Below are 24,812 nucleotides of genomic sequence, written 5' to 3'. Positions count from 1 at the left end.
AAAACAGAGCAATTTATATAGATGCTCTGAATAGCTGGATGCAACCTCAGGATATCTGCATTAAAATATTAACGCACAAAACTATGAAAATTGTTCATCTGAAAATGGATTCAGTCAAATATCTTTGCTGAGGGTGAAAACACACTTGGCAGCAAGATGGTACACAATGTTGTTATTGCCAAACACAAGCACTGGAACAAGCCAGCAGGATAAAAGTACATAAACTTAGAACAGAAATGCGGAAACATTTCTTTCATCTTAGGGTTGTGAATCTGTGAAAGGGAGGTCATTGGGTGTATTTAAGGCAGAGATTGACAGGTATTTGATTAGTAAGGCATAAAGCATTATGGGGAATGGAGCTGAGTGGGAGGATAGATCAGCTCATGATTAGAATGGTGAAACAGGCTCGATAGACCAATGAGCCTACTTCTGCTCTGATGTCTTGTGATCTTGTGAACTCAGCAGGTCAAGGAAAATCAGTGGGAGAAGGTTGACATTTTGAGCCAAAACTCTTCTCGTGACCTGATAAAGAGTTTTGGTTCGAAACATCAACCATTCCCACCCTCCCCCCCCACCTCACAGATGCTGCTTGACCTGCTGAGCATCTCCAACAGATAGTCTTTTGCTTCATATTTCTGTATATCTTCAGTATTGTTGAATATTTAGAGCATGAAATTCAGGCAAATATAGAAGAAATACAAAGTCAAACTAATCAGTAGAGTGCAGCTGAAATCACAGGTGGCCTCACAATGGAAACTCCATTGTAGAAAGCACATTTACCACTCCCACTGACACCCACCCCCCACAACTGGATCCTTGACTTTCTCATCTGAAGACCACAGTCAGTACGAATTGGAAACAATGTCTCCTCCTCACTGATCATCAACAAAGTCACACCCCAAGGATGTGCTCTTAGCCCATGACTATGTGGCCAGGCACAATACCAGTGCCATCTCCAAGTTTTCCGATGACACCACAGTTGTCAGCAGAATCATAAACAGCAATGAGTAAGTGTACAGGAGGGAGATAAATCAGCTTGTTGAATGGTGTAATGACAACAATCTTGTGCTCAACATCAGTAAAACCAAGGAGATGATTGTGGACTTCAGGAGGAAGTCAGGAGAACACTGCCTAGTCCTCATTGAGGGCTAAGTGGTGGAGAAAGTCAAGAACTTCAAGTTCCTGGGAGTCAAAATTTGAGAATCTGTCCTGGAGCCGATGCATTGATGCAATCACAAAGAAGGTTCGTCAGTGGCTATTCTTTGTGAGGTGTCTGATGAGATTTGGTACGTCACTGAAAACCACTGTCAACTTCTCCAGGTGCACTGTGGAGAGGATTCCGGCTGGTGCATCATTGCCTGATATGGAGGGTCCAACACTCAGGACATGAATAAACTCCAGAAGGTTGTTAATTTGGCCTGCAACATCACAGGCATCAGTCTTCACTCCATCAAGGACATCAACATGAAGCAGATTCTTAAAAAAACCAGCCTCTATGCCAAAGACCCCCACCATCCAGGCCATGCCCTCTTCACTCTGCTACGATCAAGAAAAAGATACAGGAGACTAAAGATGAGCATTCAAGGACAGCTTCTTCCCCACTGCCATCAGATTCTTGAATAATAAACCAAAAGCACTGCCATACTTTTACTGCCCTATTATTATTATTTATTTATTTTTTTAAACTTTATTTAAAGATTTTATCACAGGAATAAAAAGAAAAATTACATTTAAAGAAAGAATATAAAATAAAATAATATAATTACAATACAACATTAATAACCTAACTTAATTCAACCTAACCCCCCCTACATATACAAGAACTAAAAAATCTATATATAAAAAAACCCACCCTTCCCCTCCCCCAAAATAAAGAGTGAAGAATTAGTAAAATTTTATTTTTTATAGTAATGCAAAATGGTTATAATATGAACATTTGCACGATGAATTTGCAAAACTCTGAATTTCATGACTTGTTCATGACAATAAATTCTGATTCTAAGCTAGTCCTGCTGTAAGCAAATGTCTGCACAGGTGGTGAATGGTCACCAGTGAGACCAAAAGACTTAACCAGGTAGTGCAGGAGTCAAGGAGTTGAAAACCTACATTCCCTCCATTGATGTGTGATTTTTGTTTGCAATTTGAAACATTTCATTACTTTTAGAATCACCAATTTCAGACAATCCTTGTTTCCCCAAATATTATTATTTGTGGTAGTCTTTTTATTTTTATGGGACATCTCAAAACAAGTCATCACAAACTCTGAAACTTCAAGTAAAACTGCACAAACCAAATTTATTGAAAAAAATATTGAAGGATCAATTTTATTTTTATATTTTAGGGTTCAACATTTCAATGGCATCTGACTGGGAATTATAAATTAATAGTAAACTACATTTAATGATCGTGCAAGCAAACCTGAAACACCTCAAAAGGAATAAACACAGATAAAACAGAATTTTTTCAGTTGGGAATTGACCTCTGCAACTGAAACCATTGTTAATATTTGACTGATCATAATCAAGAAAATACAAAAGACAGGATTTGCAGAAGAACATTGGCCCAAGAGGGTGAAAAACAGGAGAAATTAACTGAATAGAATTGTAGATGTTCATGAAGATAATTGAAAGGAAGAATAATTTTTCCAAGTCAGTGGAGGTGAAAGTACTTGAAATACAAGTGACTGGGTATTGTTGATAACTCAGAAAAGGGCAGGAGAGTATTGAAATGAAAAATGTACAGAGGGGTGGGGCACAGAAAGTCATTTGTATGCATCCAAAATGTGCAGTTCTTATGGAATAATTGATTGTGCCTCCAAGCAATTTTGCAGTGAAGACAAAAATCCTTAGAGTACTTCACATTTTACAACTTACTGCAAAAGTATGTCTGTGTGGCAGTTGCAAGAAAATTTAAGATGAAAGCCACCAACAAATGTATCATTATGAAGAGTGCCAAACTTTTTAAACCACTTAAAAAACTATCTTCAAATGTAAATTATAATTTAAATCAAATAAAATTCTTCAAGATTTCATATTTCAAATTTTGTGATGCCCCAGACCCACAGTTTTTTTTTAAAGCTTAAAGTGATACAAAATATTTTCAGCATTTTGTGTTTTTTTTATTGCTGTTTTTTTTTCCATCTGTTTCAAAGATACCACCCAAACATACAAGAAATACCTCACTTTTAAGAGGTGCACTTGAATAGCCAAGTTTAGTTGCTGGTATTTGAGGATCTCTAAGAAAGCAGCTTGGGTAACACAGAGAGAAAACTTTGAATCATCATCTACTGAATTAATATGCACAAAATAAAAAAATGAGGTAATTCTGTTATTAAATCTTGAAGCCAAAGTCTTAAAAAAAAAATGAAGCTAGTATTTTCTGGAGTGAAGTTCTGAAATAGCTTTGGTTCCAGGTGGCAGTGGAGATCTGGAACTATGCAGATAATGATTATGCTGAATGAATCATGAGAATTACACTTTCTCATTTTATGAAGCTTTTGGAAATATAATGAAAAGAAAATCAGACATCCAGCGAGAATGCAAATCCACCAGGATATCAATAAATGGTCAACAAGGGGGTTATTAACTTACTCATGTCTGTGATTGCACTAAATCTAGACGACAAAAAAAAATCTGTTATTTTTAACCACAAAATGGAAAGGGAAGATTTGTTTTAACAAGGAGAGCCCAGTGAATAGAATGTCATTGTTATGGAAGATTACTCAAATATCAATGCTAAGCTCACAAAAATCAGAATCAGAATTTACTTTTATGAAATATGTTGTCATAAATCGGAGTCATCTTCTTAAGCGTATGATTAACTTACTGATGTCCATTTAAGATCTTTGGGGACTCTACCAACCAATAATGGGCATATATTTTGCAATCAAACACTGTTAAACAAATTGCAATGCATTAATTGGAATGTTTTTTATAACATTGTCTCATCTGCAATGCTCACGTAAAAGCTTTGGGGACTTTGGGGGGGGCGGGGGGTGGGGGGAGTTAATTTTTTTTTTGTTTCAGTCTTCTTTTCCCACCATGCCCATTGACAAAGCACAACCAGCCAAATCAGCTTCAATATTTAAGTTTAGTTTCTTTTGCACAATTAACAAGAGACTGTACTGATTTATTAAATTATTCAACATTCCAGAGAATAACATTTGTTCAGGCAAAACTTAAATCTGTAGAGTTCAATAAGATGTTAACGTCTCCTTTCATGCAATTAAAGAAGGTAAACATTTGGTGCTGATCGAACTCTTGACAGTTAGGTGTGGTTAGCCACTCTTCATTCTTATAAGCAAAGACATTTTTGCATGAACAGGCATTTAGTGTGCTCTTTTGCCTTTGAAATACTTTGTTTTAACTGCTCTCATGCAAAATGCACTGCAAAATATTATTTTATAAAAGAAGCTGCCAAATATCACCATGCAAGAATGATCTAGAAAATTTGAAAATCTCGGTCGACCCAAACCCAAGAATGATCTAATTGTCATAGAAATACCGATTGAAGGATTAATATTGAGGATAGCTTATACTGAGGATCTCTTCCCTCCTCCTCTGCAAATTAACCTTTGCAATGATCTCAAGCATAACACCATGCAGCTGACATCTTGGTTTAATGTTGTTCTTGAAAGAAGGTACAGCATTTCCTCAGCAAATCGGGTGTCAGTTTTACTTTGTGGCTGTCTCTAGGAGGGAGAGGAAACCATGACCTTGCAAATCAAAAGGAAAACACAACTAAGTAAGCCAGAGCAAACAATATGCATTCAAAATTTGTTGAAAGATGATTCTCTGTCAGATAAGGGTCAAATCATGCACAATTTCAGTGACTGGGAAAAATATACCTTCCCACAACTATTCCTGCATGGCTGAAAAAAAAACACAAATGCTGAAAATATTTTGTATCACTTTAAGCTTTAAAAAAAAACTGTGGGTCTGGGGCATCACAAAATTTGAAATATGGAATATTGACGAATTTTATTTGATTTAAATTATAAGATAGTTTTTTAAGTGGTTTAAAATGTTTGGCACTCTTCATAATGATACATTTGTTGATGGCTTTCATCTTAAAAGCAACAAATCCGAACAAGCCTCATAATTGTATTTTGTGTTTCTCCAGCTTTTCCAGTTTTTATTGACCCCACTGACATCTCTATCTTTGCAATCTAATATCATTCTAATAAAGCCAAATGTAAACTTGATGAACAACTTCTCATCTTGTAATAATGCATGTTGCATCCCTGCAAGGTAAAACATTGTACGGTTACTCCCTGAATTGCAACCTATGTCCATCTGCAAATACAACTGAAAATTTGTTAAAAATATATTTTAAAATATAAAATTTATGATGTTTCTGTTGTATTTGAAAAACTATAACAGAGATACAGGCCATGTAAGAGCCAAAATGTGTAGACTTACCTTGTTATTTGGCATTCTGGGGTGCGTAGGCTGGGCGTGGTCATCTTCATTCTTGTGCGCATCCGCGAGTCTTTGGTTGGTGCATGCGCAATTCACATATTGGAGTTTGGTTGGCCCATGGGTGAGAGTTAAGTGTGCAAATTCAATATCATAAGGGTGCTTAACTCTCACCCACATGCCAACTAAACTCCAATACACGAACCTACTGCGCATGCACCAACCGAAGACTCTCACATGCATTCAAGAATCAAGATGGCTACTCCCAGCCTATGGACCCCAGGATGCTGACTAACAAGGTAAGCATGCACATTTTGACTCTTACATGCCCTGTAACCTTGTCAAATACAACATAAACCACATAAATTTTATATATACATTTTAAAAAGACAAACTCACAATTCCGACATATAACCATTCCGAGATATGACTGATCCTTCAGTCCGAATTATGGTCATAAGTCAGGGGGTACCAGCAATTTCAGCCTTTCTACTGTGAATGAAAACCAGCCCGATCCAGATTATCAATGGGGAATGTTATACCCACAGATGCCATCTCACTAGCTGGGTGTTCCCAACATTCCATTTATTTCTCAGTGTTACATAATTTACAGTTCCAGCTGTTTACATTTATGAGGCATTCACCTGCAATTCACATTTTCTCCAGGCAAACATTTGCAATTAACATACTGTTACTTACCTCTATGACCCAATGAAAACATAATTTGTATTAATAAGACTATTGGCTTTTGATCACAAGTATTTTCTTTGTTTTCTCTCTGCTCCTCCTTTTTCCACATTTAACAACATAACTTGTTTCTGACATTCTCATTATAAATAAGGACCATTAAACTGAAATGTTATTTATTTCTTTTCATAGATGGTCCATGAGTTGCTGAATGATTCCACCATTTTCTTTTTCACAAAATCATTTCAATCCACAACTGTTGCAACAGGCTAATTTCTCCAGAATTAACTGTGCATGTCACATTTTAAAATTACATCATAATGGAACACACTTTTCTGAGCATATTTGTTTTGCATGTATATTAATTAATCAAGAAATGTGCAGCGTTATTTCATGGGAAGTCCTAAAAGCAACAAAGTCGTTATAGTGGGAGACTTTAATTTCCCTAATTTTGACTTAGATATTCTGAATGTGAAAGTCTTAGATGGTGTAGAATTTGTTAAGTGCTTCCAGGAGCATTACTTGAAGCCACATACCAATAGTTCACTCAGCAAGGGGCCAGACCAGATCTTGCATTGGCAAATGAGCTGAATTAGGTGATGGGAGTGTCAGTGGGAGAGCTCTTTGGTGTTATTATTACAAAGAATTTCAACAATTTCTTTAAATAGGCCTGACTTTAATGAACCATGTCAAGACATCATTAGTTCAGTGGTCTCCTCTTTCCTGCCCCTAACTGGATGTATTAATGTTATTAAGATGAATACCCTACCCAAGTTCCTCTATATTTTTCAAGCTCTACCTGTTTTTGTTCCCAAAACCTTTTTGATTTTCTCAATTCCATTACTTCTTCCTTTGTCTGGAGAAATAAACACCCTCATCTTGATAAAATTAACCTTCAAAATCCGAAAAAGCGGGATTGGTGTTGTCTCATTTTAGACTATATTATTGGGCAGCAAATACAATATATTAATTTTTGGATGCATTATTAAGACAGTAGCTAGTTGGATTAATTTGGAAATTGATTCGACTAAGAAGTGATCATAATTCCTGAAGATAGTTAAAAGACAGCTGTAAAGAAATGCAAGCTTCTATCTTGTGGAAAAGCACTAAATTTGAGGATGACGATTTGTGACATTAATGGACAGGAAATAGGAGGAGTTAATTGGGAACAACTGTTATCGGGCAAGCCCACCACTGTCATGAGGGGATTGTTTAAGGGCCAACTCATTCGATTACAGGACTGGCATATTCCAAATTGTAGTAAAGGCAAGCATTGAAAGGAAGATAATCTTGGATGACATGAGCAGTTGTGACTTTAGAAAGAAACTTGTAAGGATTAGGAAGTGACAATCAGACAGGATACTGTTGGAACATCAAAATTGCAGGTAAGAGCTCAATCAGGGCATTTAAAAGGCAAAACAGGGTCCATGAAATGTCCTCCGTGAGCAGAATTAGAGAATCCCATGATATTTTAATGGACATAAAAATGAGGATGACATGCGAGGGCATCAGACCACCCCAGGATAAAAGGGGCAAATTTATACTTGTAGTCAGAGGAACTAGGTGAGCTACAAAGTCCATATTTATTTTTTTAAACCAAGGAGAAGGGCAGAGAGAACAGTGTAGTTAATACTAATGCACTGACATATTTTGAGATTTAAAAAAAATGGTGGTGTGTCTTATTGTTATTGACAGAGACAAGTGAAGAGATTGCTGGTCCCTTGATCATCCCTTAAGGATGATCCTTACATCCTCGCTAGAAAAAAGTGAGGTTCCAGAGGATGGAAAAGTAATTATTGAAGTCGCTTTATTTGAGAATGGAAATCAGGATAATCCAGAAAATTATTGGCCAAGAAACCTCACATCAGTGGTAGGTCAATACACATTGTCTATGTGGATTTCAGTAAGGCATTTTGCCAGGACTATCATGTAGGCTGAAACAGAAGGTGCAGATGCATGGTTTGGATACATATTAACTGATACATCGAAGACAGCGTTTATCCTAGCTGGAGGCCCTTGTTCAGTCTGGGATTGATGTTGGAACCCCTGTTGCTCGAGATGTATATAAATGACTTGGATGAAGATGTAGTTAGATGAGTTAGTAAGTTTGCAGATAACAGTAAAATTGGTGGAATTGTTGATTGTGCAGAGGACTATTGACCAAAAACAGGATATAGATCATTTGTAGATACTGAGAGAGATATGGCAGGGAGTTAAATCTAGACAAGTGTATAGTGTAGCATCCAATGTCAGGAGAACAGGTACAGTTAGTGGCAGAGCTTTGAATAGCATTGATGTGCAGCTGGATCCAGTGGTCCAGCGCTCATTATAAGTCAATAGATAGTCAAGCTGTATGGTATGCTTTGCTTCATTGAGTGTGAAAGAAACAAAATAATGTTGCAGCTGAACAAAACTTTGGTTGGGCTGCACTTGCAGTATTGTGTGTGATTCTGGTCATCCCATTACAGGAATAATATGGAGGTTTTGGTCAGGGAACAGAAGAGATTTACCAGGATGTTACCCAGATCAGAGAAGATGAGCTATGAGAGGTTGAATAAGCATTGAATGTTTTTGTCATGAGTGTTTGAGGTAGAGGAGCAACTTAATAAAAATGTATATTATTATGAGAAGCATGAATAGAGTGCACAATCAGAATCTTTACAGCAGGGTAAAAGTCTCACACATGAGAAGAAATGCAAATAAGGTGGGGAGGGGATGTGGAGGAAGCTTGAGATGTTCAGAATTTTTTTTTAATGTACACACAGTGAGTGGTGGGTGCCTGGAATGAGCTGAAAGACAACTAATCAAGAGGCTCTTGGATTGTCTCATGAATATGAAGCAAATGAAGGTGCAAGCAGCAGGGTATCAGTTTGATTTGGACATCCTGATCAGCAGCACACTCTCTTTATGTTCTAACTGAATTGAGGATATTAACAGACTTCAATGAGATGTAAATATAGTGATGGAACTGGGAAAAATTGAGAAGGGCAGCACAGTTAGCGTAGCAGTTAGACCTAAGTTGTTGCAGTGTCAGTGATATAGGTTCAAATCTAGCACTGCCTGTAAGGAGTTTGTATGTTCTCCCCATGTAAGCATGAATTCCTCTGGGTGCTCTGGTTTCCTCCCACCCTCCAAAACGTACTGGGGTTGGAGGTCAAATGGGTGTAATTGGGCAGCATGGGCTCATGGGACAAAAGGGCCTGATACTGTGCACCATGTCACAATTTAAATTTAGAAAAATCTTCTAATTAAAATTTTTAAAAATTAAATTAAAAGTGGCAAATGAACCTTTAAGCCAAGAAATCCAAAATGTTGCATTCTAAATAGAAGAGATAAACTGAAGAACACAATTCTAAAAAGGATACAAAAGCAGGTGTGTGGGGGGAGAGAGGACAGGAGGGGGCAAGAGAGAGAGAGAGAGAGAGTGAGTATATGAGAGAGTGAGTATATGAGAGAGTGAGTATATGAGAGAGTGAGAGAGAGTGAGTATATGAGAGTGTGAGTGAGAGTGAGTGTGTGAGAGAGTGCGTGTATGAGAGGGATAGCGTGTATGAGAGTGCGTGTATGAGAGTGCGTGTATGAGAGAGAGTGCGTGTATGAGAGAGAGTGCGTGTATGAGAGAGTGCGTGCATGAGAGAGTGCGTGCATGAGAGAGAGAGTGCGTGTTTGAGAGAGAGTGCGTGTATGAGAGAGAGTGCGTGTATGAGAGAGTGTGTGTATGAGAGAGAGAGTGCATGTATGAGAGAGAGAGAGTGCGTGTATGAGAGAGAGTGAGTGCGTGTATGAGAGAGAGTGAGTGTATGAGAGAGTGCGTGTATGAGAGAGTGCGTGTATGAGAGAGTGCGTGTATGAGAGAGTGCGTGTATGAGAGAGTGCGTGTATGAGAGAGTGCGTGTATGAGAGAGAATGTGTGTGTGAGAGAGAGAGAGAGTGCGTGTTTGAGAGAGAGTGCGTGTATGAGAGAGAGTGCGTGTATGAGAGAGAGTGCGTGTATGAGAGAGAGTGCGTGTATGAGAGAGAGTGCGTGTATGAGAGAGAGAGTGCATGTATGAGAGAGAGAGTGCGTGTATGAGAGAGAGTGTGTATGAGAGAGAGTGCGTGTATGAGAGAGTGTGTATGAGAGAGAGTGCATGTATGAGAGAGAGAGTGCATGTATGAGAGAGAGAGTGCATGTATGAGAGAGTGCATGTATGAGAGAGAGTGCGTGTATGAAAGAGAGAGAGTGCATGTATGAGAGAGTGCGTGTATGAGAGAGAGTGCGTGTATGAGAGAGTGCGTGTATGAGAGAGTGCGTGTATGAGAGAGTGCGTGTATGAGAGAGTGCGTGTATGAGAGAGTGCGTGTATGAGAGAGTGCGTGTATGAGAGAGTGCGTGTATGAGAGAGTGCGTGTATGAGAGAGTGCGTGTATGAGAGAGTGCGTGTATGAGAGAGAATGTGTGTATGAGAGAGAGAGAGTGCGTGTTTGAGAGAGAGTGCGTGTTTGAGAGAGAGTGCGTGTATGAGAGAGAGTGCGTGTATGAGAGAGAGAGTGCGTGTATGAGAGAGAGAGTGCTTGTACGAGAGAGAGAGTGCTTGTATGAGAGAGTGCGTGTATGAGAGAGTGCGTGTATGAGAGAGTGCGTGTATGAGAGAGTGTATGAGAGTGCGTGTATGAGAGAGAATGCGTGTATGAGAGAGAGTGCGTGTATGAGAGAGAGAGTGCGTGTATGAGAGAGAGAGTGCGTGTATGAGAGAGAGAGTGCATGTATGAGAGAGAGAGTGCATGTATGAGAGAGAGAGTGCATGTATGAGAGAGTGAGTGCTTGTATGAGAGAGAGAGTGCTTGTATGAGAGAGTGCGTGTATGAGAGGGAGTGCGTGTATGAGAGAGAGTGCGTGTATGAGAGAGAGAGTGCATGTATGAGAGAGAGAGTGCATGTATGAGAGGGAGAGTGCATGTATGAGACAGAGAGTGCATGTATGAGACAGAGAGTGCTTGTATGAGAGAGAGAGTGCTTGTATGAGAGTGCGTGTATGAGAGAGAGTGTGTGTATGAGAGAGAGTGCGTGTATGAGAGAGAGAGTGCATGTATGAGAGAGAGAGTGCATGTATGAGAGAGAGAGTGCTTGTATGAGAGAGTGCGTGTATGAGAGAGAGTGCGTGTATGAGAGAGAGTGCATGTATGAGAGAGAGAGTGCATGTATGAGAGAGAGAGTGCTTGTATGAGAGAGTGCGTGAATGAGAGAGTGCGTGTATGAGAGAGTGCGTGTATGAGAGAGAGAGTGCGTGTATGAGAGTGCGTGTAAGAGAGAGAGTGCGTGTATGAGAGAGTGCGTGTATGAGAGAGAGTGCGTGTATGAGAGAGAGTGCGTGTGTGAGAGAGTGCGTGTGTGAGAGAGTGCGTGTGTGAGAGAGTGCGTGTGTGAGAGAGTGCGTGTGTGAGAGAGTGCGTGTGTGAGAGAGTGCGTGTATGAGAGAGTGCGTGTATGAGAGAGTGCGTGTATGAGAGAGTGCGTGTATGAGAGAGAGTGCGTGTATGAGAGAGTGCGTGTATGAGAGAGTGCGTGTATGAGAGAGAGAGTGCGTGTATGAGAGAGAGTGCGTGATGAGAGAGAGTGCGTGTATGAGAGAGAAAGAGTGCGTGTATGAGAGAGAGTGCTTGTATGAGAGAGAGAGTGCTTGTATGAGAGAGAGAGTGCTTGTATGAGAGAGAGTGTTTGTATGAGAGAGAGTTTTTGTATGAGAGAGAGTTTTTGTATGAGAGAGTGCGTGTATGAGAGAGTGCGTGTATGAGAGAGTGCGTGTATGAGAGAGAGAGCGTGTATGAGAGTGCGTGTATGAGAGAGAGTGCGTGTATGAGAGAGAGTGCGTGTATGAGAGAGAGAGTGCGTGTATGAGAGAGAGAGTGCGTGTATGAGAGAGAGAGTGCGTGTATGAGAGAGAGAGTGCGTGTATGAGAGAGAGAGTGCTTGTATGAGAGAGAGAGTGCTTGTATGAGAGAGAGAGTGCTTGTATGAGAGAGAGTGTTTGTATGAGAGAGAGTTTTTGTATGAGAGAGTGCGTGTATGAGAGAGTGCGTGTATGAGAGAGGGCGTGTATGAGAGAGAGAGCGTGTATGAGAGTGCGTGTATGAGAGAGAATGCGTGTATGAGAGAGAGTGCGTGTATGAGAGAGAGAGTGCGTGTATGAGAGAGAGAGTGCGTGTATGAGAGAGAAAGAGTGCGTGTATGAGAGAGAGAGTGCTTGTATGAGAGAGAGAGTGCTTGTATGAGAGAGTGCTTGTATGAGAGAGAGTGTTTGTATGAGAGAGAAAGAGTGCGTGTATGAGAGAGAAAGAGTGCGTGTATGAGAGAGAAAGAGTGCGTGTATGAGAGAGTGCTTGTATGAGAGAGAGTGCTTGTATGAGAGAGAGAGTGCTTGTATGAGAGAGAGTGCTTGTATGAGAGAGTGCGTGTATGAGAGAGTGCGTGTATGAGAGAGTGCGTGTATGAGAGAGTGCGTGTATGAGAGAGAGAGCGTGTATGAGAGTGCGTGTATGAGAGAGAATGCGTGTATGAGAGAGAGTGTGTGTATGAGAGAGAGAGTGCGTGTATAAGAGTGAGAGTGCATGTATGAGAGAGAGAGTGCATGTATGAGAGAGAGAGTGCTTGTATGAGAGAGTGTGTTTATGAGAGAGAGTGCGTGTATGAGAGAGAGTGCGTGTATGAGAGGAGTGTGTGTATGAGAGAGAGTGCGTGTATGAGAGTGCGTGTATGAGAGAGACTGCGTGTATGAGAGAGAGTGCGTGTATGAGAGAGAGTGTGTGTATGAGAGAGTGCGTGTATGAGAGAGTGCGTGTATGAGAGAGTGCATGTATGAGAGAGTGCGTGTATGAGAGAGAGTGTGTGTTTGAGAGTGCGTGTGTGAGAGAGTGCGTGTGAGAGTGCGTGTGTGAGAGAGTGCGTGTGAGAGTGCGTGTGTGAGTGAGTGCGTGTGTGAGTGAGTGCGTGTGTGAGAGAGTGCGTGTGTGAGAGTGCGTGTGTGAGAGAGTGCGTGTGTGAGAGTGCGTGTGTGAGAGAGTGCGTGTATGAGAGAGTGCGTGTATGAGAGAGAGTGCGAGTATGAGAGAGTGCGTGTATGAGAGAGTGCGTGTATGAGAGAGTGCGTTTATGAGAGAGTGCGTGTATGAGAGAGTGCGTGTATGAGAGAGTGCGTGTATGAGAGAGTGCGTGTATGAGAGAGTGCGTGTATGAGAGAGTGCGTGTATGAGAGAGAGTGCGTGTATGAGAAAGAGTGCGTGTATGAGAGAGAAATAGTGCGTGTATGAGAGAGAAAGAGTGCGTGTATGAGAGAGAAAGAGTGCGTGTATGAGAGAGAAAGAGTGCGTGTATGAGAGAGAAAGAGTGCATGTATGAGAGAAAGAGAGAGATATTCATCGAATCTGTCAAAGCAGTTTGAGAATCTGAGTTAAACAAACATGCCGAACCTGGTCCTTCAAACAGAAGAATAAAGTACTGGAGCAAAGAGATGAGACAACAACATTATAAAACATTAAATGGAAAATGAAGATTTTTAAAGGAGTGAAAAAGGAAGTTTTGAAATGAGATTTATTGAAAGTATTGGCAAAATTCCATGAATAAGGGATTTCAGTGGTGTGAAGAATGAAGGCTGTTCTCTCCCAAAGAGGGGAGGTTACAAGTGGACTTAATAGAGGTATTTAACATGAAGGAATTGATAGGGTTGAGGATGAAAATTTTTTCCATTGACTGCAGGGGTTATGAATCAGGGGGTAGAAAATTAAAGTTTGGTGAAAAGATTGAAAAGCGGCACAAGATAAATGCTTTTATGCAGCAAATGGTTATTGTGTGAAAGTCACTGCTAGGAAGAATTGTAGAGACATATTTTCATGATCAAAAGAGAGCAGGGTAAGTGCCAGAAAGGAAAGAATTTGCAGGGTCATCGGGAAAGGGAAGAGCTGATTGCTCTCATATTTAACCAGAATGGTGACAAGCATTCTAGGATTGTTATTAAGAGTTCAATTTTATGAACCCACTCCCAAATCTCTGCAATTTGATTTAGTTGCAACCAAGAAATTGCACAGATATGAACCATGATGACTAATAGGTTCATATCTCATCTAATATTAGGCAAAAATGATCTTCTGTTGAAAGGATAAGCAATTTGCCCTGTGATAGATTCCAGAGTGACATTTTGCAGGCAACCCTGGACAAGCAGAACAGGGCTGTTTGTCCCAGTAGGAGGATTTAATAGCCCCTTTATTACTTCATTTTACCAGAACAAAAGTCAACTAAAGCACATCATGATGTAATTTGGTCTTGACTTTGAAAGGTAAAAAAAAAATGCAAGAGTGAATATCTATATTGGTGAAGTGGGTACCAAAAGGCCACTTGATTTATCCTCAGCTGGAAAGAAAAATGACAAAATGATTTGAGATATTTTTTTCATTTTATTGACTGCTTAGTGAGAAACTTAAAAATAAGTCATGTGTGGAAGATTCAAAGATGATAACATCCATCACAAACAAAATATTTCTTGTGACAAGTAGTTAGCCATCATTATGGGAATAACATTAATTTTATATATTCATCAACAAAATAACTTGAAAGAAAATCTAATGCCCATGGGGCTTAATAATAACTAATCAATGCATCACATGGATAGAGCTTGTAATGGCTTGGAGAACAATGGAGCCAAATCTTCAACAATAGATTTTATGAGGGGGAAAAAGTATTGGCTCAAATGCGTTGTTCCTTTAGCAGTCAGTGATGTGTCAAAGTATTTCCATTCTTCTGCTTGGCATGGTTAATAGGTTTGTGTTAATCTTTAAAGTTAAAATCTTTAGATATAAAATATATATTTCTGAGTAAAGTAAGTTATAGAGCTAAATACGTTTCTAGTGAGGGAATTGTGGGATGGATTCAGAGTGACGCAGATGTCAGTTCAGAGTCACAGCATCTGAAAAACAGAGCCGTAAAGCTGAAGAAATGTTCTTTATTGACACTCAAGTACCATGTGTGGTTCTTCAAAGCATTTTTTGTGTACAATCAGCATTATGCTAGCAGCTTTTGCAAAACTCGTGTCATTTGAGTGACATGTATAGACGACACTTTCCATTTTCTAGTATTTCCCAATTTCAAAATGTGTCATCTTCAAAGAAACACAAGGACAATATTCCAAATTACAATCTTAACAATCCAATAAACCAAATTCTGTAGATGCAGATTTATGTAGCTTTAATTGGTTGATACAAATGGATAAACACTTTGCATAACTTGGCACCAAGATTTTCATAATGATGAATGAACAAAGCATTCAGCTATGTTTAGAGACATAACGATAAAAGATGGTAAGATGAATTATGATGATAAGAAATGATTAAGTCAAATACAGAGAAAAGTATTTTAAGCTTAGGTCCCTTTCAAGGTTCTCAAAAGAATGAGAAAGGAAGTTCTAAGTCTGCATGGATATTATGACATATGACATAGTAGCAACTATGGTAACACTACAACAATGCTTATCCTTAAAGGCACAAAATTACTAAGAAGCAAAAACACAAAGTTTTAACCTTTACGACATGAGCTAGACTTTCGGGAATCATAAACCACTTAAGCCTTTTGGAGCAGAAATGAAGTCAGAGGTTTTTATGGTTCTGCAGAAATGAAACTAATACTGTGGTGATGTCATATCACATGATGACAGAGAACTATAAAATGAAGAGAGACATTTTGGACAACAGTGAAGAAAACTGAAAAGACAGAATGGAAACAGGTCTATAGAGAGGGAGATGCTGTTCTGTATTGTATCATTCTTATCATCAGAGATACACAAATAAGTAAGACTACTTCTGATTGTTATTTCAAGAAAAGAGAGATAAATTCATTTGTGTCCAGATGTTCACTCCTGTTAGAGAAAGAAATCAACCCAAACAAGCTTGTGAAAACACATGCAATAAGAAATATCACTCTGAAAGACAACTCATCAAGAGACTTGTGGATTTAAAGAGATCTGAAGATAAAAATGTTTAAAAGTGCTTCATAATTACTTCTGAACTGTGATTTAAAAATATCCTTAAGTTCAACAAGATGTTTGAAAACTGGACTTTTTCTGGAATCAGGCTTAAACTGTAATGGCTTGAATTTAGTCTCTCTCTCTCTCACACACACATATACATTTATGTATAGTGGGGTTTAAAATAGAGTTAAGTTTAGAGATAAGTAAGGAATGTTATTTTATTAATAGTTTAATTAATTAAAAACTATTGTTTTGAATTTACCATTATCTGGTGAATTTTCCATTGCTGTTCCTTTATTCGTACTCAAGGTTTTATTAGTTTGTAACACATGCCATAAATTGTTAAAATCAGAAATTTGCGTACAATCCAAACTTGCTTGCCTAACTTTTGATATCACACATTCTAACCTAGGTTGCAGATAAAAGTACTGAAGACAAAAAAAACAAAGGATCAGCATGTACTGCGCATCCAAGAAATCACATCATTAAAGTCTGTGAAAAATCACAAACTGAATGTAATCCCATTTAGCTGAAACAAAATGGGCAAGACAGAATTTTAATTTTAAACAAATCAGGTACCAATCTATTTTTTCCATGAAATTGATGAGGCTTCCTATTTGTTTAGTTCTAATATAATTCATGTATAATCAGATAGTCAGGATAAAGGTCATATGAGTACTATATGAATAGAGAGAAATCTAAGGTTTAAACATGATAGAAGTGTTCTCAAGTATATTTATTTCAATGCAAAGAATATGGTCAGAAAAGTAGTCGAGTTTACATTGTGGATTGGCACTTGGGATTACAACATTATTGCTATTAGTAAAACTTGGTTGCAGGAGGGGCAGGACCGGTAGCTCAATGTTCTAAGGTTCTGTTACTTCAGACGTGATAGAGGGGGAGAGATGAAAGGGGGAAGAGTGGCATTGCTTGTCAGGGAAAATATCACAGGTGTGCTTAGACAAAACATCCCAGAGAGCAGAGGAATGGGAAAGATGTGACCACACTGAAGGGGCTGCCCACTAGTCAGAAAAGATTGAAGGAGGAAATCTGTAGAGAGATAGCAGACTGATTCAAGAAAGAGAAAGTTGTGATAGTTGGGGATTTTAACTTTCCACATATTGACTGGGACTCCCATAGTGTAAAAGGGCTGGATGGCTTGGAGTTTGTCATATGTTTAAAGCAGTATATAGAGGTCCCAATGAGAGAGGATGCAATACTTGATCTTCTATAAGGGAACCAGACATGTCAGGTGACAGACGTATAAGGAGGTGAATATTATGGGTCTAGTGACCATAATGCCATTAGTTTCAATTTAATTATAGATAGGTCTGGTCCTAAAGTTGAGATTCTAAATTGGAGAAAGGACAATTTTGTGGAAATGTGAAAGGATCTAGGATTGGGATAAATTCTTTTCAGGCAAGGATGTGTTCAATAAGTGGATGGCCTTCAAAGGCAAAATTTTGAGAGTGCACAAATTGCATGTTCCTGTCAGGATTAAAGGCAAAGTTAACAGACAAAGGAAACCTTGGTTTTCAAGAGATACGAGTGATCAAGTTAAGAAGAAGAGAGAGGTGTGTAACAGGTATTGGCAACAAGGAGTAGAAGAGGCACGAGAAGAGAAGAAAAAAATTAAGAATATACTCAAGGAAACTAGGAAAGCAAAAGGAGACATGAGTTTACTTTGGCAGATAATGTGAAGCTAAACCTTGTAGAAACACAAGTATGTTAAAAATAAAAGGATAGTAATGGACAAAATTGGTCAGCTAGAAAATCAGAGTGGTCATCTATGTGTACACCCTCACGAGATGGGGGAGATTTTTTTGCATCAATACTTACTCAGGAAACTGGCATTGTGGATAAAGAAGGAAGGAAACAAGCAGGAGTGACAGGGAAAATATAGAGATTAAAGAAAAGGAGTTTCTTGCTGCCTTACAGCAAATAAAGGTAGATAAATCCCCCAGGCCCTCAATCATTGAGGATGACTAGTGTATAAATTACAGGGGCCCTGGCAGATATATTTAAAGTGTCCTTACGCAAGGGTGAGATGCCAGAGGATTGTTCCATTGGTTTAAAAAAGCTCCAAAAGTAAACCAGGAAATTAGAGGCCAGTGAACCTGACATCAGTCATAGGTAAATTATTCTAGGGTGTACTGAGAGATCGGGTATGCAAATAATGGTACAACCAAGGGCTGATTACAGATAGTCAGCATGGCTTTGTGCTTGGTGGGTAATGTTTATCAAATCTATAATATTTTTGAGGAGTTTGCCAAGAAAGTAGATGAAGGAAAGGCTGTGGATATTGTCCACATGGACTTTAGTAAGGGCTTTGACAAGATCCCATATGGAAGGGTAGTTCAGAAGGTTTGGTAACTAGATATCCATGGAGAGGTTGTCAACTGGATTCAAAGTTGGCTGAAAAGGAGAAGCCAGAGAGTGGTAGTGGATGATTGCATCTCAGACTGGAGGCCTGTGACACGTGGTATGCCTGCTGGGACCATTTCTGATCCAATTTACAACATTATCATCCAGATCATTGATATTGATGACAAACAACAATGGCCCCTGCACTGATCCCAGAGGCATACCACTAGTCACATGGCTCCTGTCTCAGAAGCAATCATCCACCACTTCTCTCTGGCTTCTCCCATCCAACCATTGTCTAATCCAGTTCAGTACTTCACCATGGAGACCTAACAAATGAAAGTCCCCTTTGGGACCTTGTTAAAACCTTAATTAATTCCATGTAGACACCATCCACAGACTTTTCTTTATCAATTTTCCTGGTAACATCCTCAAAAAACTCTGCAAGATTGGTTAAACATGACTTACAACGCACAAAGCCATGTTAACTATCCCAAATCATTTTCTGGCTATCCAAACAATTGTATCTCCGATCCCTTCGAACACCTTCCAATAATTGACCTCCTACTGATGTCAGGCTCTCCGGCCTATATGATTTCCAGGGTTACAGAAGTCACTAGATATTAAAAGGACAAAGAGCATAAGGGCACTTTATCTGAATGCCCACAGTATTAGAAATAAGGTTAGTGAACTTGAGGCGCAAATCGGTACCTATGCCTATGATTTGGTAGTCATCACGGAAACATGGCTACAAGGTGACCCTAAATGGGAATTAAACTTTCAAGGGTATGAGGTGGTGCAAAGAGATAGACAGGATGGTAAGGGAGGTGGAGTTGCACTCTTCATCAACGATGAGCTCCAGGCAGTAGTGAGGGATGATATAAGATCTAAAGAGCATAATGTTGAGTCCATTTGGGTAGAGATAAGGAATAACAAAGGGAAAAAAATATTGGTGGGTGTTATCTATCGCCCACCAAAAAACAATAGTTTAGTGGAACAGGAAATAAATATAAGTGAGGCATGTAATAATGATACGGCAGTAGTCATGGGGGACTTTAACTTCCACATAGTTTGTAAAAATCAAGTTGGTCGTGGGAGTCTGGAAGAGGACTTCATAGAATGCATCCGTGATAGGTTTCTTGAGCAGCCTGTTAAGGAACCAACAAGAGAAAATGCTCTCCTGGATCTAGTATTGTGCAATGAGCTAGGTAGAGTAAATGATGTAATAGTCAGAGACCATCTGGGAAATAGTGATCATAGCATATTTCAATTTCTCATTCAGATGGAAGAGGAAATAGTTAGATCTCAAACTAATATATTATGCAGGTGCAGGTGTACAAAGCTGCAAAGTGCAGTGGGAAACTGGAAGATTGGGATAACTTTAAGAGACAACAAAGGGTTACAAAGCGGGTAATAAGAAATGGTAAAAAGCATTATGAAAGTAAATAGGCACAAAATATAAAAACAGAAAGCAAAAAAATTTATACATATATAAAATGGAAGAGGGTGGCCAGAGTTAACATAGGACCCTTGGAGGATGAGAAAGGAAAACTTGTAGCAAAAAATTAGGAAATGGCCGAGGCATTGAACAAATATTTTGTGTCAGTCTTCAGGGTGGAAGACACGTCCAGCATGCCCAAGTGCGGACTTAAGGATGCGAATGTTGGGGAGGGCCTTGATAAAATAGTTGTTACAAAGGAAGTAGTGATGGAGAAACTAATGGGACTAAAGCATCCAAGGGTTGTGAAGGAAATGGCAGAAGTTATAGTTGATGCATTGGTGGTCATATACCAAAATTCCTTGGATTCTGGGCAGGTCCCGGCAGACTGGAAGACAGCAAATGTCACGCCACTTTTTAAGAAGGGATGTAGGCAGAAGACTGGAAATTTTCGGCCAATTAGCGATGTCTGTAGTTGGAAAAATGTTTGAAGCCGTCATTAAAGATGAAATAGTGAAACCTTTGGAACGTAAGGGTTCAAACAGGCAGATGTAACATGGTTTTAGAAAGGGAAGATCTTGTTTGACAAACTTGTTAGGATTCTTTGAGGATATAATGGGTGCGGTGGATAGAGGGGAACAGGTTGATGTTGTTTATTTGGATTTCCAGAAAGCGTTTGATAAGGTGCCACACAAGAGACTTATCAGTAAGTTACAGGAAAGTGGAGTCCAGGGAAGTATATTGGCCTGGATTGAAAATTGGTTGTCTGACAGGAGAAGAGAGTCGGGATAAGTGGGAGTTTTTCAGGTTGGCAGAGAGTGGTAAGTGGGGTGCCGCAGGGTTCGGTGTTAGGCCCACAACTGTTCATCATTTCCATTGATGACTTGGAGGAGGGGACAAAATGTGGTGTAGCCAAGTTTGCAGATGACACCAAATTGAGTGGAAGAGCAAATTGTAATGAGGATGTGGAAAGTCTGCAGAGGGATAGAGTTAAGCTGGATGAGTGGGCAAAGGTCTGGCAGATGGAGTACAATGTGAGTAAGTGTGAGGTTATCCACTTTGGCAAGAAAAATAAAAGAGCTGAATATTATTTAAAGGGTGAAAAACTACAGCATGCTGTTGTGCAGAGGGACTTGGGAGTGCTTGTGCATGAATCGCAAAAAGTTAGGTTGCAGGTGCAACAGGTTATTAAGAAGGCAAATGGAATGTTGGCCTTCATTGCTAGAAGAATTGAATTCAGGAGTAGGGAGGTAATGTTGCAACTGTATAAGGTACTGGTGAGACTGCTCCTGGTGTACAGTGTCCAGTTCTGGTCTCCATATTTGAGGAAGGATATACTGGCTTTGGAGACGGTCCACAGGAGGTTTACTAGGTTGAACCCTGGGATGAAGGGGTTGACTTATGATGAAAGATTAAATCGTCTAGGATTGTATTCGCTCGAGTTCAGAAGAATGAGAGATCTTATAGAAACATATAGGATTATGAAGGTTATGGATAGGATAGATGTAGGAGGGCTTTTTTGAACTGGCCGGGGAAACTAAAACGAGAGGACACAGTCTCAAGATTTGGGGGAGTAGATTTAGGACAGAGATGAGAAAAAATAGTTTTTCCCAGAGAGTAGTGAATGTTTGGAATTCTCTATCCAGGGAAGTGGTTGAGGCTGCCTCATTAAACATATTTAAAATTTGGTTAGATAAATTTTTACATGATAGAGGAATTAGGGGATATGGGGAGAAGGCAGGTAGGTGGAGTTAGGTCCTAAATTCGATCAGCCATGATCGTATTGAATGGCGGAGCAGGCTCGATGGGCCATTTTTTGGCCTACTCCTGTTCCTACTTCCTATGTTCCTATGTTACTTTTGGAGCCTTTGTTAAAACAATGAAAGAACATAAGCTTCCCTCCAATCCTCCGCCACCACACCTGTGGCTATGGATATTTTAAATATCAACACTAATTTCTACAATGATCTCCTTCAAGGTCTGAGGGAATATCTTGTGTGGCCTTGGGCATTTATCTGCCCCTATTTGCTTTAAGACAGCAAGCACTACCTCCTCTTTAATCTGCATCAGTTCCATGATTTCACTGCTTGTTTTCCTTCCTACTCTGTGCCCATTTTCTGAGTGAATACTGATAAAATAAAGTTTAAGATTTCCTCTATCTCATTTGGCTCCATACACTCTGCCCTTCAAGAGGACCAATTTCAGCCCTTACTATCCTTTCGCTCTTAATATACATGTAGAAACCCTTAGGATTTTCCTTCATATTGTCTGCCAAATCAGCCTCATGTCTTCTTTGAGTTTTCCTTATTTCTTTCTAGAGGTTTTTCTTGCATTTTTTTTATACACATGTACCTCATTTACTCCATGTTGCCTCTACCTGCTATACATTTCTCTTCTTCTCACCACATCCCTAACATCCTTCAAAAACCAAAGTCCCCCATGCCTGCTAACCTTGCCTTTAATCCTGACAGGAACATACAAATGTTGTAATTCAGAATTTGACCTTTGAAGCTTTTCCACTTACCTTGCACATCCTTGCCCCAAAACAACTTAACTCAATCCATGCATTCTCGATCCTTTCTCATTTCCTCACAATTAGCCTTTCTGCAATTTAGAATCTCATCCTGAGGCCCAGACCTACCCTTCTCCATAATTAAAAAAACTAATGGCATTATGGATCAGTGGACCCAAGATATTCCCCTACACGTATTCTGTCTTCTGTTCTGGCTTGTTCCCTGAAAGGAGATCCAGTATTTCATTCTATCTAATTGGTACCTCAAAAGACTAATACAGAAAATTTTCCTGAACACATTTGACAAACTCCAAGCCATCTATCACTTTCACAATATGGGAATCCCAGTCAAATATGTTGAAAATTAAAATCTCCTATCATAATTTTATATTTTCTGCAGTGGTCTGCTATCTCTATAGATACGCTCCTCCAATTCTTGCTGCTATTGAGCAATCCACAATATAACTCCATGTGTGTGTCATACTTTTCCTGTTCCTCAGCTCCACCAAATAGCCTCAGTAGTCAAGCTCTATGATCTGTTCTGTATCTGCTGTTGAATAAATGTTGGTGTTTTTGCATTTTATATAAATTTCTGCAGATGCATTGGAAAACATTGAAAACATCATGATAGATTCAATGTGATTATCCCAGCAAACTGACATCAGAAATAAGTTACACACAATGCCTCTGCTCATTAAGATAAAAGGAAGAGCAAACTTAATGAAGCTGGTGACACAGGCCAAAGCATTAACAGCTAATTCAGAAAACTAATGATAGTGCATCCAGAAACATGAAATATTGGACATTTTCTGCTGGTCATTCACTATCTTTCTCAGTCCACTAATGTTGCCTGACCTGTGGAAGATGTTTAATATTGTCTATTAAACATTACTCATTCACAGACAACCATATAACACTCGAGTGACTCCATATATGAAAGAAATAAAATCTAAGAAAATACAGTCAAGCTTGCTTGCCTAAATTTTGACATCACACGGGCTACAGTAGGTTGCAGATAAAAGAGCTAAAGACAGGAAAACAAAGATTTGGCATGTACTGCACATCCAACGAATCAGTTATCTGTATTATTAAAGACCATTTTACTGTAAGCCTGTTTAACTGAAACAAAATGGACAAGATGGAATTTTAATTTTGAACCAATCAGGTACCAATGAGGAACAAGCAATCAATTTATTCCATGAAATTGATGAGGCTTCTTATCTGTTTAATTCTAATATAATTCACGTTGAGAACTGGCACTGCACCCAGTGTTTCAAGCTATCACAATAGCATACAGAGTGGTTACTCATGATTTATTATGTAGCTGTTGTTGGATCTGCATTCAGGTCGCATTTCACTGAGTAGAGGCATGGCCTGCACTAACAGCTCAAGTTCCCCATGGCCTCTTAAACACATCTGACCCAGTTCCCTGTAGTAACCTTACCGGATCACACCATCCAGGAATAGGGTAACAAAGCCCTGAACAGCAGCAGTCATGCCCACAACAAGACCTGCCTGTAAATCTCAGACATTTGGCTGCCTGCAGGCTTGCCATCTGTCAAAGCTGTCAGAAACATTAAAAAATCTCTTCAAGATTCCTTTATTGTCATGTAATAAAACAGGAGTAATTTTTACACAAAACTTGCTTTTGTCTGCCATAAGGCAGAGAAATTTGCCATCAGCAGAAATTGCCAGGTACCTCACAGTCAGAGAAAGTGAAGCAAAAGAGAATCCGCCCAGAGTCACTAATTGTCCATGGATTCTAGTCCAAATCATCAGGAACCAGAGCTGAATCAGATCTGAACCTCCGTCACAACCAGGAAGCCTTCAGTACCTCTCACATCCTGGGGTCTCTTCAGCTCGTCACCTGGTGTGACTCATTTCATCACAGACACCAGCACTCTCCAGCTTTTGTGGGTTCCTCACCTCAAGTCACCAACAGCTCGCCACTAGTCTGTTCTTCAGCTGCAAAGCCCCTCACTGGTTCTGCAATCTGGTTAACATCCCTTGGGACATCTCTGCTTTTCCTCCTCAAATGGGGGTGGGGGGGTGGGCTGTCTCCCTATTTTCTGGAGCCCTGTGCCATTCCTCTGCCTTCCCAGAATCTGCAACCCCTCAAGACTTCTGCTGAACACAGGTTCCACCATCTTAGGCCCAGACCCTGTGGTCACAGGATTTTAAAATAAACCACCGTCATCTCCTTTAATAGGCCATTTAGAGCCTGTACAGAGCCATAGGTCATTTGACTGAGTGGTAGAACCCTACATCTCCTCTCCCCACAGCAGCTGGGTCCACAGGAGCTCTGACAAACCATCCACAAAAATCTTTAAAATATTAAATAATTTTAGCAAAATAAAATAGAATCGCCTGAATGACTTTAAGATATAAATCAAACAAATAAAA

General features: G+C 39.5%; 1 protein-coding gene and 1 long non-coding RNA gene across 30 annotated transcripts in view; one reads left to right on the top strand and one right to left on the bottom strand.

The window, feature by feature from the left end:
- Positions 1–24,812, bottom strand: part of LOC138763207 (contactin-4-like) — a 2,221,540-nt gene that overhangs the window by 1,505,452 nt on the left and 691,276 nt on the right. The gene's annotated exons all lie outside the window — the stretch shown is intronic.
- Positions 1–24,812, top strand: part of LOC138763210 (uncharacterized) — a 139,626-nt gene that overhangs the window by 107,215 nt on the left and 7,599 nt on the right. For both annotated transcript variants that reach the window (XR_011357397.1, XR_011357398.1), the window contains one exon: positions 16,508–16,670. This is a non-coding gene — a long non-coding RNA (uncharacterized lncRNA). The remainder of the gene's footprint in view (positions 1–16,507; positions 16,671–24,812) is intronic.

Source organism: Narcine bancroftii, chromosome 5 (assembly GCF_036971445.1).
Source record: "Narcine bancroftii isolate sNarBan1 chromosome 5, sNarBan1.hap1, whole genome shotgun sequence".
Lineage (NCBI taxonomy): Eukaryota > Metazoa > Chordata > Chondrichthyes > Torpediniformes > Narcinidae > Narcine > Narcine bancroftii.
Note: the sequence above shows the minus strand (reverse complement) of the source record. Positions and strands in the feature narration are given on the sequence as shown.